The following is a 17118-nucleotide window of genomic DNA, read 5'->3' as shown; positions in this document are numbered from 1 at the left end:
TGGCTGTTGTTCACCTGCCTCTCACCCTTCGGCAGGGGGAAGGGCCCTGTATGCAGCCAGCTAGCTCTCCTTTGGTATTTGCTCAATCCTTTGTTCCGTGAGTGGGCCAGGTTTGGGGTTAGAGCCTTTCGCGGGAAATTTCTCTCTTTGTTTTTCCTTTCTGGCTATCCCACAGTTTAGGTTGCTATCTCACATTAGCTCCCTCAGATTGTCGTCAGGGCATTCGGGCGCAGTCCTTTCCCTAAGCATGCAGCCCATGCCTCCCTGTCCAGCCCCCGGCTCTCGCTGGTGGCCAATGCGTGTCTGGGCTACTTCTCCGCTGGGAGTTGCAGTTAGGCTCATGTTCTGTGGTTTTTGTTTTTTTTTTCTCTCAGTTATGTTGCCCTCTGAGATTCCAAAACTCCCCACAGACCTGTTCATGAGGGGACTTTCTGCTGTTTGGAAAGTTCTCCTCCTTCATGACTCCCTCCCCAGGACAGGTCTCTATCCCTAACTCTTTTGTCTCTCTTTTTGTTTTTTATATTTTGTTGTACCTCCTTTCAAAGAGAATGGGCTGCCTTTCTGGGTGCCTGGTGTCCTCCGCCAGCGTTCAGAAGTTGTTTTGTGGAAGTTGCTCAGCATTCAAATAATGTTTGATGAACTTGTGGGGGAAATAGTGGTCTCCCTGTCCTATTCCTCTGCCATCTTGGGACCGCCCCTCCATTGTATATTCTGTGATTTGTGGACTCTTGATTCAGGCCTTACAAATGTTAGGGACAGAACTGTTGGCATGAATGTCCCCTCATGGTGAGGGCTAAATCACGATTCCCTAGAAGAATCTTACCTCATGGTCTGGACCTCTGGAAAGAATTGATCTTCTAACATGGAGCTCCTTGATCACCTTCACAGCAACATCATCTTGCCCCTTCCACTTGCCCAGATGGACTGCTCCAAACTGACCACTTCCCAGCTCCTTCAACAGGATAATCTCCTCACTTTGCAGTTCCCAGATTCCTAGTAAGGCAAGACAGGCACACTTTCAGATGAGATTAGGAGGCTTTGGGGCTAAAAACTTCACAAGTGAGTTCCTCTCCAATGAGAATTTAACATTGACAAAATGAAAGACAGCAAGACTTTTTTAAAGTTGCTTATTTAAAAAGAAAGCCCTTGGTAATGTGGTCTTAGGACCTTTTGGACCACATGATATGGCCACCAGAACAATATTTGTTTGTGAAATAGCTACAATTCATGACAAGAAAGGTTAGAGGTCAAGAACTTTGTCAACTAGAGGTGACTTGGAAAAGATGACAAAATGTCCTTAGTGCCCTTTGCCTGGTGAGGTTTAGTGTGAGTTAGATTAATTGGCTTGACTTGACTATTAAATTCTTGAAAAGCAAAAATTAAAAAAGTAAAGCTACTGTATGTGATTCTTCTCATCAAAATTAGTTTCTTGATGAAATCTTTTATTTTTAAAAATTTCCCATTTTGCTATTTTTTTCTTTTTGATTACTTTATTGTTTTTGTAGATAGCCATCAACAATTTTAAGTTAAAGTGCAGTTTATTTAAAATACTATACTAGTTTTAGTTCTACAACATAGTGATTCCATATTTTTATGGATTATTCTCTATTTAAAGGTATTACAAATAAAGGTGATATTTCCTTGTGCTGTATAATATATCCTTATAGCTTTTTTATACATAGTAGTTTCCATCTGTTAATCCCCTGCACCTATCTTGCCTCTCCTACCTCTCTCTCCCTACTGGTAAGTACTAGTTACCTATATCTGTGAGTCTGCTTCATTAAGTTCATTACTGTCTTATTTTAGGTTTCAATATAAGTGATAACATATGGTATTATTTCTCTTTGTCCTTCTGACTTACATTACTTTTTATGATAATCTCTAGGATTATATTGTTTAAAATGCCATTATTTTAATTTTTTTTTATAGCTGAGTAGTATTTAGTATATATTTCATATATGAAAACCTAGGTATATATTTCATATGTGAAAGCCTAGGTAGATATATTTGCAGAGTGAACTCCTTTGGTATTGTTCTCTAACCAAAGGAACTAAAATTTTACTATAACTTATAATGATACTAATTCTTATAACTCAGGTTTGGTAAAATGTGTGTCTCACCGGGACTTCTGGAGCAATAGTTCTCAAACTTTGATATGCTTCTGTTCTTCAGAACCACCTGGAGGGCGTATTGACTTAAATTGTCAGCTGCCGTTCCAGAGCTTCTGATTTAGTAGATTTGCACATACCAGTCCATGGACCATAATAAAAATCATTGTGCCTTTTGAGTAATGCTTTTGGAGGCTCAAGATAACTCTTTTAAATCAAGTATACTGCCTTACACTTTAATAGATACAAATGTCAACATGAAACAAGAAGATTGCTAAGTGACTTCTACTTATAGGGCTTTGTGAAATGAAATCAGTATGTAGGCATCAAAAATAATGAAAATAAAATGTTTTGTCAGAGAGCACTGACAGAAGCAATTTGTTTAAAAAAAAAACATATTTATCCTGTAGCTACTTTAATTGGCTTGATCTAACTGTTAAATTCATGGTAAAGCAAAATTAAATGAGTAATTCTACTCTACGTGATTTTTAAAAATTCTCATCAAACTAAGTTTCTTGATGAAGTCTTCTATTTTTAAAAATTTCCCATTTTTATTTTGCTGAGTAGTCAGGAAGCAACAGTTAGAACTGGACATGGAAAAACAGACTGGTTCCAAATAGGAAAAGGAGTTCGTCAAGGCTGTATATTGTCACCCTGCTTATTTAACTTCTATGCAGAGTACATCATGAGAAACGCTGGGCTGGAGGAAGCACAAGCTGGAATCAAGATAGCAGGGAGAAATATCAATAACCTCAGATATGCAGATAACATCACCTTTATGGCAGAAAGTGAAGAGGAACTAAAAAACCTCTGGATGAAAGTGAAAGAGGAGAGTGAAAAAGTGGGTTAAAGCTCCACATTCAGAAAACGAAGATCATGGCATCTGGTCCCATCACTTCTTGGAAAATAGATGGGGAAACAGTGGCTGACTTTATTTTTTGGGGCTCCAAAATCACTGCAGATGGTGATTGCACCCATGAAGTTGGAAGATGCTTGCTCCTTGGAAGGAAAGTTATGACCAACCTATATAGTATATTGAAAAGCAGAGATATTACTTTGTCAACAAAGGTCTGTGTAGTCAAAGCTATGGTTTTTCCGGTGGTCATGTATGAATGTGAGAGTTGGACTGTGAAGAAAGCTGAGCGCTGAAGAATTGATGCTTTTGAACTGTGGTGTTGGAGAAGACTCTTGAGAGTACCTTGGATTACAAGGAGATCCAACCGGTCCATCCTAAAGGAGATCAGTCCTGGGTGTTCATTGGAAGGACTGATGCTGAAGCTGAAATTCCAATACTTTGGCCACCTCATGAGAAGAGTTGACTCATTGGAAAAGACCCTGATGCTAGGCGGGATTGGGGGCAGGAGGAGAAGGGGACGACAGAGGATGGGATGGCTGGATGGCATCACCAACTCGATGGACATGAGTTTGAGTGAACTCTGGGAGTTGGTGATGGACAGGGAGGCCTGGCGTGCTGCGATTCATGGGGTCGCAGAGTTGGACACGACTGAGCAACTGAATTGAAGTGAACTGAGTCTATATTTAATATATGATAATAAAGGTATATATTTCATATATGGAATTATAGATATGTCTTATATGAAAATATAGGTACATATCTCATCTGTGAAAACAGAGGTATGTATTTCATATATGAAAATACAGGTGTATATTTTTATATCATAAAATACCATATATTTTATATCATTAAATTTAAAACTTTCAGAAATTCAAAACTTTTTAATTTTTCAACTTTCAAGTTTTAATTTAAAACTTTCAAAGAATTAAAGTCTCTGACTATGTGGAACACAACAAACTGAGGAAAATTCTTAAAGGGATGGGAGTACAAGACCACCTTACCTACTTCCTGAACAATCTGTATGCAGGTCAAGAAGCAGCAGTTAGAACTGGACATGCAACTATGGACAGGGTCAAAATTGGGAAAGGAGTATGTCATGGCTATATCGTCACCCTGCTTATTTAACTTATATGTAGAGTACTTCCTGTGAAACGCTGGGCTGGATGAATCACAAGCTGGAATCAAGATTGCTGGGAGTAATATCAACAACCTTAGATATGCAGATGATACCACCCTAATGGCAGAAAGCGAAGAACCACTAAAGAGCCTCTTGTTGAAGGTGAAAGAGGAGAGTGACTGATTTGAAACTCAACATTCAAAAAACTAACATCATGGCATCTGGTCCCATCACTTCATGGCAAATAGATGGGGAAACAATGGAAACAATGACAGACTTTATTTTCTTGGGTTCCAAAATCACTGCAGATGATGACTGTAGCCATGAAATTAAAAGACATTTGCTCCTTGGAAGAAAAGCTGTGATAAGCCTAGAGAGTGTATTGAAAAACAGAGACATCACTTCACCGACAAAGGTCCATATAATCAAAGCTATGGTTTTTCTAGTAGTCTACATGGATGTAAGAGTTGGACCATAAAGAAGGCTGAGCACCAAAGAATTGATGCTTTGGAACTGTGGTGCTGGAGAAGACCCTTGAGAATTCCTTGGACAGCAGTGAGGTCAAACCAGTCCATCCTAAAGGAAATCAACCCTGAATATTCACTGGAAGGACTGATGCTGAAGCTGAAGCTCCAATAGTTCGGCCACCTGATGTGAAGAGCTGAGTCATTGGAAAAGACCCAGAAGCTGGGAAAGATTGAGGGCAGAAGGAGAAAGGGACGACAGAGGATGAGATGGTTGGATGGCATCACTGACTCAATGGACATGAGTTTGAGCAAACTGCAGGAGACAGTGACGGGCAGGGAAGCCTGGCAGGCCATAATCCACGGGGTCACAAAGAGTCAGACATGACTTAGCAACCGAAGAACAATAAAGAATTAAAAACATTAATAAAATGAAAAACTTTCATAAAATGAAAAAGTTTCTTAAAATTAGTAACTTCTTTGTCAAATTTAAAACTTCTTCATAATATTAAAAATTATAAAATTAAAAATTTCTGCTGTAAAAAACATCTTATTCAGAAAACCAAAAGATGAACCACAGACTGAAGGAACTATTTCCAAAACACTATTGGAGAAAAATCTGTACTCAAATTATGCCAAACAGTGCCATTTACATTTGGTAAAGATTGAAAAACACACCTGGTCAAAGAATATAAACATATATGTACATAGATATTATATCAATATATAGAGAATTGTCTATATCTCTGTGTAGATTAGCATTTACATCTCTAGGTAGATAGATATTTATACCTCTTTGTAGATAAATATTTATATCTCTACCTAGACAGATATTCCATATGATTTAACAATTTCCATAAAATTAATAACAACCATAAAAATGGAAGTTTCCATAAAATTAAAACTTCCACAATATTAATGTTTCATAACTTTTAATAATTATCATAAATTGAATAATTTTCATAAAATTAATAATAGTCATACAGTTACTCTCCTCCATATAATTACTGACTTTGATACAATTAATAACTTCCTCAAAAAATTACTTTCTCAGAAAATTAAAAAGATCCTCAGTAAAATTAAATTATAAAATTATTTATAAAATTAAAACTTCTACTGTATGGAACACTTTATTCAGATAATCAAAAAAATGAATCACAAACTGAAAGAGACTATTTCCAAAACATATATCAGATTAAGTATCTGTACTCAAATTATACCAAATAGCTCCATTAAAATTTTGTAAGGATTGAGATACACTTAGCAAAAAAATGATAATAAAAAAGGAAGGAAGGACGGACTAGGGTTGGGTAGAGACAGGGTTGAGACAGATAATCCTAGGATCTGATATTCTGAAGTTATTGATATTTCTCCCAGCAACCTTGATTCCAGCTTGAGTTTATCCAACCTGGTATTTCACATGATGTACTCTGCATGTAAGTTAAATAAGCAGGGTGACAATATACACCCTTGATGCACTCCTTTCTCAGTTTTGAGGCAGTCTCTTGTTCATGTCCAGTTCTAACTGTTGCTTCTTGACCTGCATACATGTTTCTCAGGAGGCAAGTAAGGTGCTCTGGTATTCCCATCTCTTTCAGAATTTTCCAGTTTGTTGTGATCCACACAAAGGCTTTAGTGTAGTCAATGAAGCAGAAGTAGATATTTTTCTGGAATCCCCTTGCTTTTTCTATGATCCAACGGATGTTGGCAATTTGATCTCTGGTTCTTCTACCTTTGCTAAATCCAGCTCGTACTTCTGGAATTTCGCAGTTTAAATATTGCTGAAACCTTTCTAGAAGAATTTTGGGTATTACCCTGCTAGAATGTGAAATGAGTGCAATTTTTTGGTAGTTTGAACATTCTTTGGCATTGCCCTTCTTTGGGACTGGAATGAAAACCGACATTTTCCAGTTCTGTGACCACTGCTGAGTTTTCCCAAATTTGCTGCTATATTGAGGGCAGCACTTTTACAGCATCATCTTTTAGGATTTGAAATAGCTCAGCTAGAATCCTATCACCTCCACTAGCTTTATTTGTACTAATGCGTCCTAAGGCCAAGTTGACTTCACACTCCAGGATGTCTGACTCTAGGTGAGTGACCACACCATCATAGTTACCCAGATCATGAAGACCTTTTCTGTACAGTCCTGTGTATTCTTGCCACCTCTTTTTCTTATCTTTTGCTTCTGTTAGGTCCTTACCATTTGTGTCCTTTATTGTGCCCATCTTTGCATGAAATATTTCCTTGGCATCTCTAATTTTCTTGAATATCTCTCTAGTCTTTCCTATTGTTGTTTTCCTTGCAATTCACAAGGCCCGGAGGGCTGTTAGTGACAGGTGCCCTCAGGAAAGTTCTCCGACAGTACTGCAGAAATAAATTGCCAATACAACCAACTTTCAAAAAGACAACTGCAACAGGTAAATTTTCCTCAATGCTTTAAGGAAAAGGAAAAAAGAGAGAGAAAAAAAATCCCAAACAGCCACAGGACAAGATTCTCAACATCCGTAATTATTACATGAAGAATACCAATCTAGATGACAATAAGAAATCAAATCACATCTGTCAGAATGGCCATCCTCACAAGTCTACAAACAATAGGACAGCCTCCATAGGCCAGGAAATAAAATTTCAAAAGTGCTCAGCCCGTGTTCTAACATACCCACATCTGGGGCTACATCCTGAGAAAACCATCATTCAAAGAGACACATGCATCCCAACGTTCACTGCCGCGCTACTTCCAGTAGCCAAGACACAGAACCAGCAAGATGTCTTCCCATAGATTAAAAGTTAAAGAAGATGTGGTATATGTATACAATGCAGTATTATTCAGGCATGAAAAATCGCCACTGAAATTATGAAATTATGCCACTAACTGTCACAAGGATGGACGTTGGAGGATCATAGATAAGTGAAGTCAGACAGACAAAGAAAATAGAATATGATGTCCCTGCTAGGCAAAATAAAAAAAGAGGTTCAAAGAAATACATTTATAACTCAAAAAGAGACTCTGAGAATTCAAACACAAACAAAGGGTTCCAAGAAAAAGTGGAAGAGCAAGGATGAATTGGGAGGTCAGGTCTAACATATACACAGAAATCTGTACCTGTAATAGATAATCGAGAAGGTTTATCTCTTTTTTTCCTTCCTCCTTTCCTTCCAAATATACACAGAAATTTGTATCTCAAACATATTCAGAGAAATCTGTATCTGTAATAGATAATCCAAAATCATTATCTCCTATCTTCCTTCCACATATACACAGATGTCTGTATCTCTAATAGATACTCAAGAACGACTTGATGTTCAGCACAGGGAACTTTGCGCTACTTTCTGCAATAACCTCTATGGCAATAGAAACCAAAAAAGAGCAGATACACTGTGAGTATATGTCATAAGTGAATCTTAAGTGTACCCTGAAGACAAGCACAAAGCTGCAAATCGACTATACTCCAACATAGCACAGGCATGAGACTAAAGAAAAGGAACAGAAAAGCAATGCCTAGCTCATTCCCTCTGACCTCCCTGACTTGGGCTGCTCTCCCATTCCTGGAGCTTGAGCAGGCTTGGGTCTCATATTTGGACTTGAGTGGGATTGAGGCAGCTGGGTCAAGACAACCAAAATTTTAATAGAGACAGGCAACCCTGAGATTTTGGCTCCACTATGTACAACAGCCAAGACAGAAAAGCAAGCTAATTGTAGAAGCACAGTTGAATGGATACATGATGGGGTACATGTATACAGTGCAATACATCTCAACCATAAGGAAGCAGGGGAAAATGCCAAGTCCAGCATCAGGAAAGAAAGTAGAGATAATCATTCCAAATGAAGGAAGGGAGACAGGGACAGACAAGTATCATATGATATCACTTCTAGGTGTAATCTAAAGATGGATACAAATGAACTTACTTCCCAGAGACCCAGGAATATAGACTTAGAAACTTCTGGTCACCAAGATATAACAATGTAGGGCAGGGAGAAATGAGCTGCTTCAGACTAATATATGCACCCTACCTTTTGTAAAATCAGTCACCAGGACCCACCATGTAACACAAGGAAACTTACTCCACGCTCTGTAATAACCTATAAAGAAAAAACCCCAACAAATCATATATACATCTATGTAGAAGAGAAACAAGGCAGGCGTTCAAGCAGGCAATTTAAAGAGGTAAGTTTAACTCACTCCCTTTAAAAAATATCACAGGATGTTAGTATTGCTATTTATTAGAGAAATGCAAATCTACAGAGGCATTTCCTCACACGGTTCACAATGCCCACTGTCCAAAATATGACAAACAATAAATGCTGGAGAAATTCTAGGGAAAAGGGAAACCTCCTAAACTGTCAGCAAAAAGGTAATCTAGTAACAAACAGCCACTTGGAGAATGGTGTGCAGGTGTTTTTAGAAATGATAATGAGAATGAAATTAGACTACTCCATAACAGCATACACAAAAATAAACTCCAAATCGATTAAAGACCTAAATAAAAAGACACATATTATGAAACTCTTGAGGAAAAATACAGAACACTTTTTAACATAAAATTCAACAAGTTCTTTTTTGAGCCATATCTTAGAATCATGAAAAATAAAATAAATAAACGGGACCTAATTCCCCTTAAAAGCACTGGCACAGGAGAGGAAACCATAACAAAAAGAGGACCCTCAGAATGGAACTAATATTTGCAAACAAAGACACACATGAGGAATTTATCTCAAAAACATACAAACAGCTTATGCACCTCAATGTCAAAGAAACAACCCAATCAAATAGGAGCACAAGATTTAAATAGACATTTCTCCCAAGAAGACATAGAGATGGCCATGAAGTACACGAAAAGATGCTCAGCATCTGTAAGTATTAGAGAACTGTGAATCAGAAGTTCAATGTGGTATCAGCTCACACAGGTCAGAGGGTCAGGATAAAAAAATCTACAACAATAAATGCTGGAGAGGGTATGGAGTAAAATGAACCCTCCTACCTATAGGTGGGAATGAAAATCAGGAAATTCAGGAAGGTGAACAGATCAAAGGTTCATTAAAAAGTAAACAGAGAAGTACCAGAGGACTCAGAAACCCCATTCCTGGGCATAGACCCAGAGAAAACCATAATTTTAAAAGACAGGTGCTCCCTCATCATTCATGGCAGCACTATATACAAGGGCCAAGACACAGAAGCAACCTAAGTGGATAAGGACAGATGAATGGGTGAACAAGATTGGGTACTCGCACACAGAGCAATATTACTCAGCCATAAAAAGGATGACATCAGGCCATGTACAGCTACAAGGAAGGAAGTAGAGACAATCATCCTAAGTGAAGTAAGACAACCAATGACAAGTATCATATGACAACACTTAGAGATGGATTCTAAAAATGGATACAAATTAATGTCTTTACCAAACATAAATAGCCTCACAACACAGCTAAACAGGTCAGTTCAGTTGCTCAGTTGTGTCCGACTCTTTGAGACCCCATGAACCACAGCACGCCAGGCCTCCCTGTCCATCACCAACTCCCAAAGTTCACCCAAACCCATGTCCATTGAGTCGGTGATGCCATCCAACCATCTCATCCTCTGTCGTCCCCTTCTCCTCCTGCCCCCAATCCCTCCCAACATCAGGGCCTTTTCAAATGAGTCAGCTCTTCGCATCAGGTGGCCAAAGTATTGGAGTTTCAGCTTCAACATCAGTCCCTCCAATGAACACCCAGGACTGATCTCCTTTAGGATGGACTGGTTGGATCTCCTTGCAGTCCAAGGGACTCTCAAGAGTCTTCTCCAACATCACAGTTCAAAAGCATCAATTCTTCAGTGCTCAGCTTTCTTTATAGTCCAACTCTCACATCCATACATGACTACTGGAAAAACCATAGCCTTGACTAGACGGACCTTTGTTGACAAAGTAATGTCTCTGCTTTTTAATACGCTGTCTAGGTTGGTCATAACTTTCCTTCCAAGGAGTAAGCGTCTTTTAATGTCACGGCTGTAATCACCACCTGCAGTGATTTTGGAGCCCATAAAAATAAAGTCTGACACTGGTTCCCCATTTATTTCTCATGAAGTGATGGGACCGGATGCCATGATCTTAGTTTTCCGAATGTTGAGCTTTAAGCCAACCTTTTCACTCTCCTCTTTCACTTTCATCAAGAGGCTCTTTAGTTCCTCTTCACTTTCTGCCATAAGGATGGTGTCATCTGCATATCTGAGGTTATTGATATTTATCCTGGCAATCTTGATTCCATCTCGTGCTTCCTCCAGCCCAGCGTTTCTCATGATGAACTCTGCATAGAAGTTAAATAAGCAGGGTGACAATATACAGCCTTGACATACTCCTTTTCCTATTTGGAACCAGTCTGTTGTTCCATGTCCAGTGCTAACTGTTGCTTCCTGACCTGCATACAGGTTTCTCAAGAGGCAGGTCAGGTGGTCTGGTATTCCCATCCCATTCAGAGTTTTCCACAGTTTATTGTGGTCCACACAGTCAAAGGCTTTGGCATAGTCAATAAAGAAGAAATAGATGTTTTTCTGGAACTCTCTTGCTTTTTTTGATGATCCAGCAGATGTTGGCAATTTGATCTCTGGTTCCTCTGCCTTTTCTAAAACCAGCTTGAACATATGGAAGTGAAGCCTGGCTTGGAGAATTTTGAGCATTACTTTACTAGCATGTGAGATGAGTGCAATTGTGCGGTAGTTTGAGCATTCTTTGGCATTGCCTTTCTTTGGGATTGGAATGAAAACTGACCTTTTCCAGTCCTGTGGCCACTGCTGAGTTTTCCAAATTAGCTGGCATATTGAGTGCAGCACTTTCACAGCATCATCTTTCAGGATTTGAAATAGCTTAATTGGTATTCCATCACCTCCACTAGCTTTGTTTGTAGTGATGCTTCCTAAGGCCCACTTGACTTTACATTCCAGGATGTCTGGCTCTAGGTGAGTGATCACACCATCGTGATTATCTGGGTCGTGAAGATTTTTTTAGTACAGTTTTTCTGTGTATTCTTGCCACCTCTTCTTAATTTCTTCTGCTTCTGTTAGGTCCATACCATTTCTGTCCTTTATCGAGCCCATCTTTGCATGAAATGTTCCTTTGGTATCTCTAATTTTCTTGAAGGGATCTCTAGTCTTTCCTATTCTTTTGTTTTCCTCTATTTCTTTGCATTGACCACTGAGGAAGGCTTTCTTATCTCTCCTTGCTATTCTTTGGAACTCTGCATTCAAATGCAGCTAAACAGGTAATAGTTACCAAAAGGGAAAAGTGGTGGGCAGTGAGAAATGAGTAAGTGGAGATGAACCTACTCACACTACTCTTTATAAAATAATCAATGAGGACCCCTAATGAACACTGTATAATAAAATATATGGGACAAGAACTCAAATAAGGACATGTACATGGCTATGTATAAGTGAATCACGTTGCTGGCCACCTAAAAATAAAATAACATACACACCCCCCCACAACATTGTAAGTCACCTCTACACTAATACAGAGTACAAATTATAGAAAGAGAATGCTGACTCTATTCCCCTCAGGCCTTGGTGCCCTGGGCTGCTGGCACATCCCTGAAGGCTGCACAGGCTTGGTTCCCAAGGATGGACTGTTGTGGGGCTGACGGAGCTGGGGAGGATGTGCCAGCCAATGAGCCCTGCCCCATGGACCTGGCTTGCCTGTTCCCCTCTGCACAGGCCCACAACCTTCAGATCCAGGGGGTCCTCCTGCAGTGAAACTATATCTATTACTCCCAAAAGATGTGGAGCGTCTGGGCTTTAAGAGCTTTGAAAAGCCCCAAGGGCTCCATGTCTCCTGGTGTTGGGGTTCCTACTCCAGGCTCCTTCTTTAGGTTCACCCCACTTATGGGTGAAAGCAACCTCCAAAGAGTGGTGTTGCAAGCATTTGGATGTGTCCAGGCGGTAGGGGTAAGGAAGGATGAAGGAAGGCAACACAAACCTTGCGTGTTTCTTCTGGCACATCCACTGTAATTGACAATCCAGGAACAGGACTTTCCCTATGGATCTGGTTCTCCTAGTAACCAGAGTTGGGCATTAAGACGTGCTGGGGCCGTGTGGCCATTTTCATAATAAGAACTTTGAAACCATTGCTCACAGACATTTAATATACACAAGACTTGCAGGGCTATAAGTAAAAAACACCTGCCCTCAAGTAACATCCTAGGGGAGGTCATCAGACAAACAATCAAAACAGGAAAGGCATTCAAGAAGCCAATTTGAATAAGTACGTTTAACTCACACTGTTTTAATAAATCACATGAAAAAAATGTCAACATCACTAAATATGAGAGAAATGCAAATCAAAACTTCATACACCTCACACCGGTCAAAGTCCATAGGCAGAAACTCTACAATAAATGCTGGAGAGGGTGTGGAGAAAAGAGAACCCTCCTACACTGATGCTCCAAGTGGAAATGGGGAGCAGCCACTGTGGAGGACACCAGGCAGGTTCCTTAGTAATGAAAATGAGAATGAAATTGGAATACTCCCTAACACCACATACAGAAAGAAACTCCAAATAGATTAAAGAATGTGATATTATTCAGAAATAAAGAAGGATGAAATAATGCTATTTCTAGTTACACGGAAGAAACAAGAGATGATCATACTAAGTGAAGTAAGTGAGGAACAGTAAGACAAGTATCATAGGATATCACTTTTTGTGGAATCTAAACATAGAAACAAACTTCTTTAAAAAGAGCAACAGCCTCACAGACTTAGAAAAGAAACTCATGTTTACCAAAAAATAAAGGCAGAGGGACAGGGAGTAATTTGCTGGCTCAGATCAATATACACACCTTAAAACAGGTGCTCAAGAGCTCATTATAGCAACATTTCCAACGGGGCAGTAAATGACCCCTGCCCTGGAGAAATGTCCTGGGGGCAAATCATCAGAAAAGAACTCCAAACAGGGCCAAGTTTCAAGCAGCCAGATTCGAGAGGTAATTTTTACTCACAAGGTGTAAAATAATAAAAGCGCATGGAAAGATACTCCACATCAATAATTATTAAATCAAAGCCAATCAAAACTACAATGAGGTATCACCTCACACCGGCCACAGTGACCATCATCAAAAAGATCTACAAAGAATAAATACTGCAGAGGACGTACAGAAAATGGAATCGTCCTACAGTCTTGGTGGGAATGCAAATGGGGAAGCCACTGTGGAAAACTGCACGGAGGTTCCTTGAAACACTGAGCAGAGAGGTATCATATGATCCTGCAATCCCATTCCTAGGCTTAGGCCCAGAGAAAATCCTCTCTCAAAATGACACATGCATCCCAATTTTCAGGGCAGCACTATTTACAATACAAGACACAGAATCCACCAAAATGTCCACTAACAGAAAAATGAAGGCTTATGTGGTACATCTCTAACTGGAATACTACTCAGCCATAAAACAGAAAAAAATGGTATTGGCAGCAGCATGGATGGACCAAGAAATCTTCATACTAAGTAAGGTAAGTCAGAGAGAAGATAAACATCCTAAGATATCACACACAGGTGGAATCTATAAATTGATACCAGTGAACTAATGTATGAAACAGAAATAGCCTCATAGCCTGAGAAAACCAAATTATGATTATCAAAAGAAAGTTAGAAGGAGAGATAAATTAAGAGTTTGGGATGAAAATATACACAGTAATATATATCAAGTTGATAGAAGGACCTACTGAATAGAACAGGCAACTCTACTAGACAAACTGTAATAACCTACATGGGGAAAAAACAGAAAAAGAACAGATATATGTTGATGTATAACTGAATCAAGTTCATGTACACCTAAAACAAAATATTGATATCAAATCTACCCCAATATAAAATAACATTTCAATTACAAATTATATTACATGAGCTTGGTCTAGGGGAAACCAGACAGTGGTGACTCCTATGATGTTATGATATTAATATGACACCATCAAAGCTTTTCATTCAGTGGAACACGAAGAAGCAACTCACTCAAAGGTACCTGACCTCAAATGACTACAAGATAAACAGAAGAAAAAGAACCACAGGTTAATCAGGGCAACACCCTCAGTTCAGATATTGGGAATCTCAGAGGGAACAAGACACACTGCAGGTAAACTGCAGATATGGGGCCTCTGGGTACAGGATCCTGACCCAGGCAGATGGAGTGAGACCCACACAATCCCCAGACCTGGCACCTGGGGACACAGGACCCTTGGTTAGGAAACCAGGTCTCTGCTGGTTGGACCCCTAAGGTGGAAACGAGGGGGTTCCTGTAACCTCCTGGGACGGTAGAAAGAAGTGTAGGGTCGTTCTCCTCTCCCCACATTGTCCCAGAGAAGTCCTCCCCTTTCCCTTTGGTTCTGTGTGATATTAACTGTTTCTACAGCTGTCATGATCATGTTGAGTGCACTACCTTGGTTCTGGCAGGCTCGGTCCTTTCTTGTCCCACTGAGGAGCTGAGAAAACACACCAGACGCAGGGCTGGAAATCGAGGGGCAGGTCTGGTCTCTGCTGAGTAGGACGGTCGACCTGAAGGAGCAACCTCACCTGATCCCATTGGCTTTTTGCCTGATCCACGTGCCTTGCAATCAACTCACCAGGTGAACCTACCTCTCATGCTTGTGCTGGTAAATTGGAATCATTACCAGGAAACCCATCTGAGGAATCTCCAGGAGCCCCAGGGATGATGAACCTCGCAGGGATAAAGACCAAAACAGGCACAGGCCTGTATAAAGTGAATACCATAGTATTAATTCCTAAACACAAGTGAAGCTCACATGTATTTTTCCCTTTTCTCTGAGTTTGATGGTTTTCAAAATAAAAAGTTTAAGGAAAACATTAATGGTAAATGACTTTTGGTTCATGGGACCTTCTGAAGTTATTCTGTACAGGGAAGGGTTAATTTTAAATTTAAACTGGATCTGCTTCTGCAACTTTAACATTTTTTATCATTAGACACAGATATAATGGCCTGCCTGAGTGAGATAAGCTGAGCTGCCCACCTGTGAAGGACTGTAAGGAAGGGAAATTGACACATTCCCCTGCCTGAGGCTTGCCATTCTAGGAGACATTTGCAAAGATTGAATAGTCTTTTTACTTTGTTTCCTCACCTCCCCTCATCTCTGATCCTTAAAAGAACCTGGCAACCAGGCCCTGGTAAGAATGGTTATTTTGAGGTGCTAGCCTGCCATCTTCTCAACCTGCTGACTCCCGGATTAAAAGTCTCTTCCTTGGCCTCAACTCCTTGCCTCTCGGATTCACCTACAAAACACACCAAGTTGTATAGCAATGTTACTACAATAAGAAACAAAAGTGAATTTAATAAAAAGTGTGGGAATGAGACACACGCTTTTGGGTGTTTATGCTGGCACGTTCTTATTCTATTCTCTCATTTAAAGTAAGGTTCTGGTTCCAGGGTAACCGCAGCAGCCCAGAGGAAATCCTGCCACCTTGTGACCATTCTCCACTATAGCAACCTGGAAATGATTATGGGCGCTTAATAATCACAACTGTGCAGTGTAAAGATAACTACCCTCAAAAACCCTCAGGAGTAACTAATCAAACAAAAATGAAAAAAAAGCTCAAGCAGAAGAAGGAATTCATAGGGCCTGGACTCCATCTTAGGCCTGTTCATGCTGATCATGCTCGGCCACCTTTCCAATGGACTCTGAACTCTGTTTGGTGCCTATGAAAACAACAACAGAAGGAGAAGACCCCCTCCAGACCGGGGAACCTTGATGATCTATCTAGGTTACTCATTGCCTAAGAGAAAACATACACTAATCACCCCTTCCTCCAGACAGGCCATAAATTTTTCTGTATCTATCGGCATATAACCTCGGGTTTATTGATTATTGGCTAATTGTTTGACTGTTTGAGCACATGAGCACATAGCACGTGAATGATGGGGTTACTGGGATTGTATTTTCCTTGGTTTATGTAAGTCTCAAGGAATTTGGAGTGGTGGGTTCAGACAGGTACACATGGGGTGTAAAAGATTTTCACAAATGCTGGTCGGGGTCCTTGGCTAAGAGGAGACTGCCTTGGGCCCGCCGATGTAATAAACGCACTCCACTATCTGCATTGTCTTTCTGAGTGAGTTTGTTTCCTCGAACATGTGGCTACAACAGAAGAAAATATCAATAGGAAAATGCAATTCACAAAGTTTACAGAGAAAAGCATATGAAAATGTGAACAATGTGACGAATTATTAGAGATAAAGAAATCAAAACGACAATGAGGTTTCACCTCAGGAATGTCGTTAACAAGGCCATCACAAAAAAATGTGCAGGAGAAACGCTAGAGTGGGGTTAAGGAAAGGGGACCATTTTACGGTGCTGGTGGGCTGTAATTGGTAACAGCCCTTTTGAGGACCACTGTGTGAGCATGCAGGTGCTCGCATGCGTGGTAAACACAGAAGTGCCGTATGACCTGGCAGTCCCACTCTTAAGAGTGTACGTGGACAGAATTGGATTTGGAAAAACCCATACACACAAGCGGACTGGCTCAAAATCGGGAAAGGAGTACAACAAAGCTGTATATTGTCACCCTGCTTATTTTACTTCTATACAGAGTACATCATGCGAAATGCAGG

The 17118-nt window shown here is 40.0% G+C and overlaps 2 long non-coding RNA genes across 4 annotated transcripts in view; one reads left to right on the top strand and one right to left on the bottom strand.

Annotated features, from left to right (window-relative positions):
• The window catches only part of LOC123333797, a 57973-nt gene extending 42754 nt beyond the window's left edge, over positions 1-15219 (bottom strand). For 2 of the 3 annotated variants that reach the window (XR_006551367.2, XR_006551368.2), the window contains exons 1-2: positions 14938-15219; positions 824-993 (exon numbers count right to left, since the gene is read on the bottom strand). This is a non-coding gene — a long non-coding RNA (uncharacterized LOC123333797). The remainder of the gene's footprint in view (positions 1-823; positions 994-14937) is intronic. The other variant, XR_006641129.1, reaches the window with a different exon arrangement.
• Positions 15220-15388: 169 nt separating this feature from the next.
• LOC123333591 lies at positions 15389-16351 on the top strand. The gene is made up of 2 exons (XR_006550966.2): positions 15389-15680; positions 15940-16351. It is a non-coding gene; the product is annotated as an uncharacterized LOC123333591 (long non-coding RNA).
• The last annotated feature ends 767 nt before the right edge of the window (positions 16352-17118 follow it).

Source organism: Bubalus bubalis, chromosome 5 (assembly GCF_019923935.1).
Source record: "Bubalus bubalis isolate 160015118507 breed Murrah chromosome 5, NDDB_SH_1, whole genome shotgun sequence".
NCBI classification, from domain to species: Eukaryota; Metazoa; Chordata; class Mammalia; order Artiodactyla; family Bovidae; genus Bubalus; species Bubalus bubalis.
The sequence above is the reverse complement of the archived record's forward strand: the minus strand, read 5'-3'. Positions and strand labels throughout refer to the sequence as shown.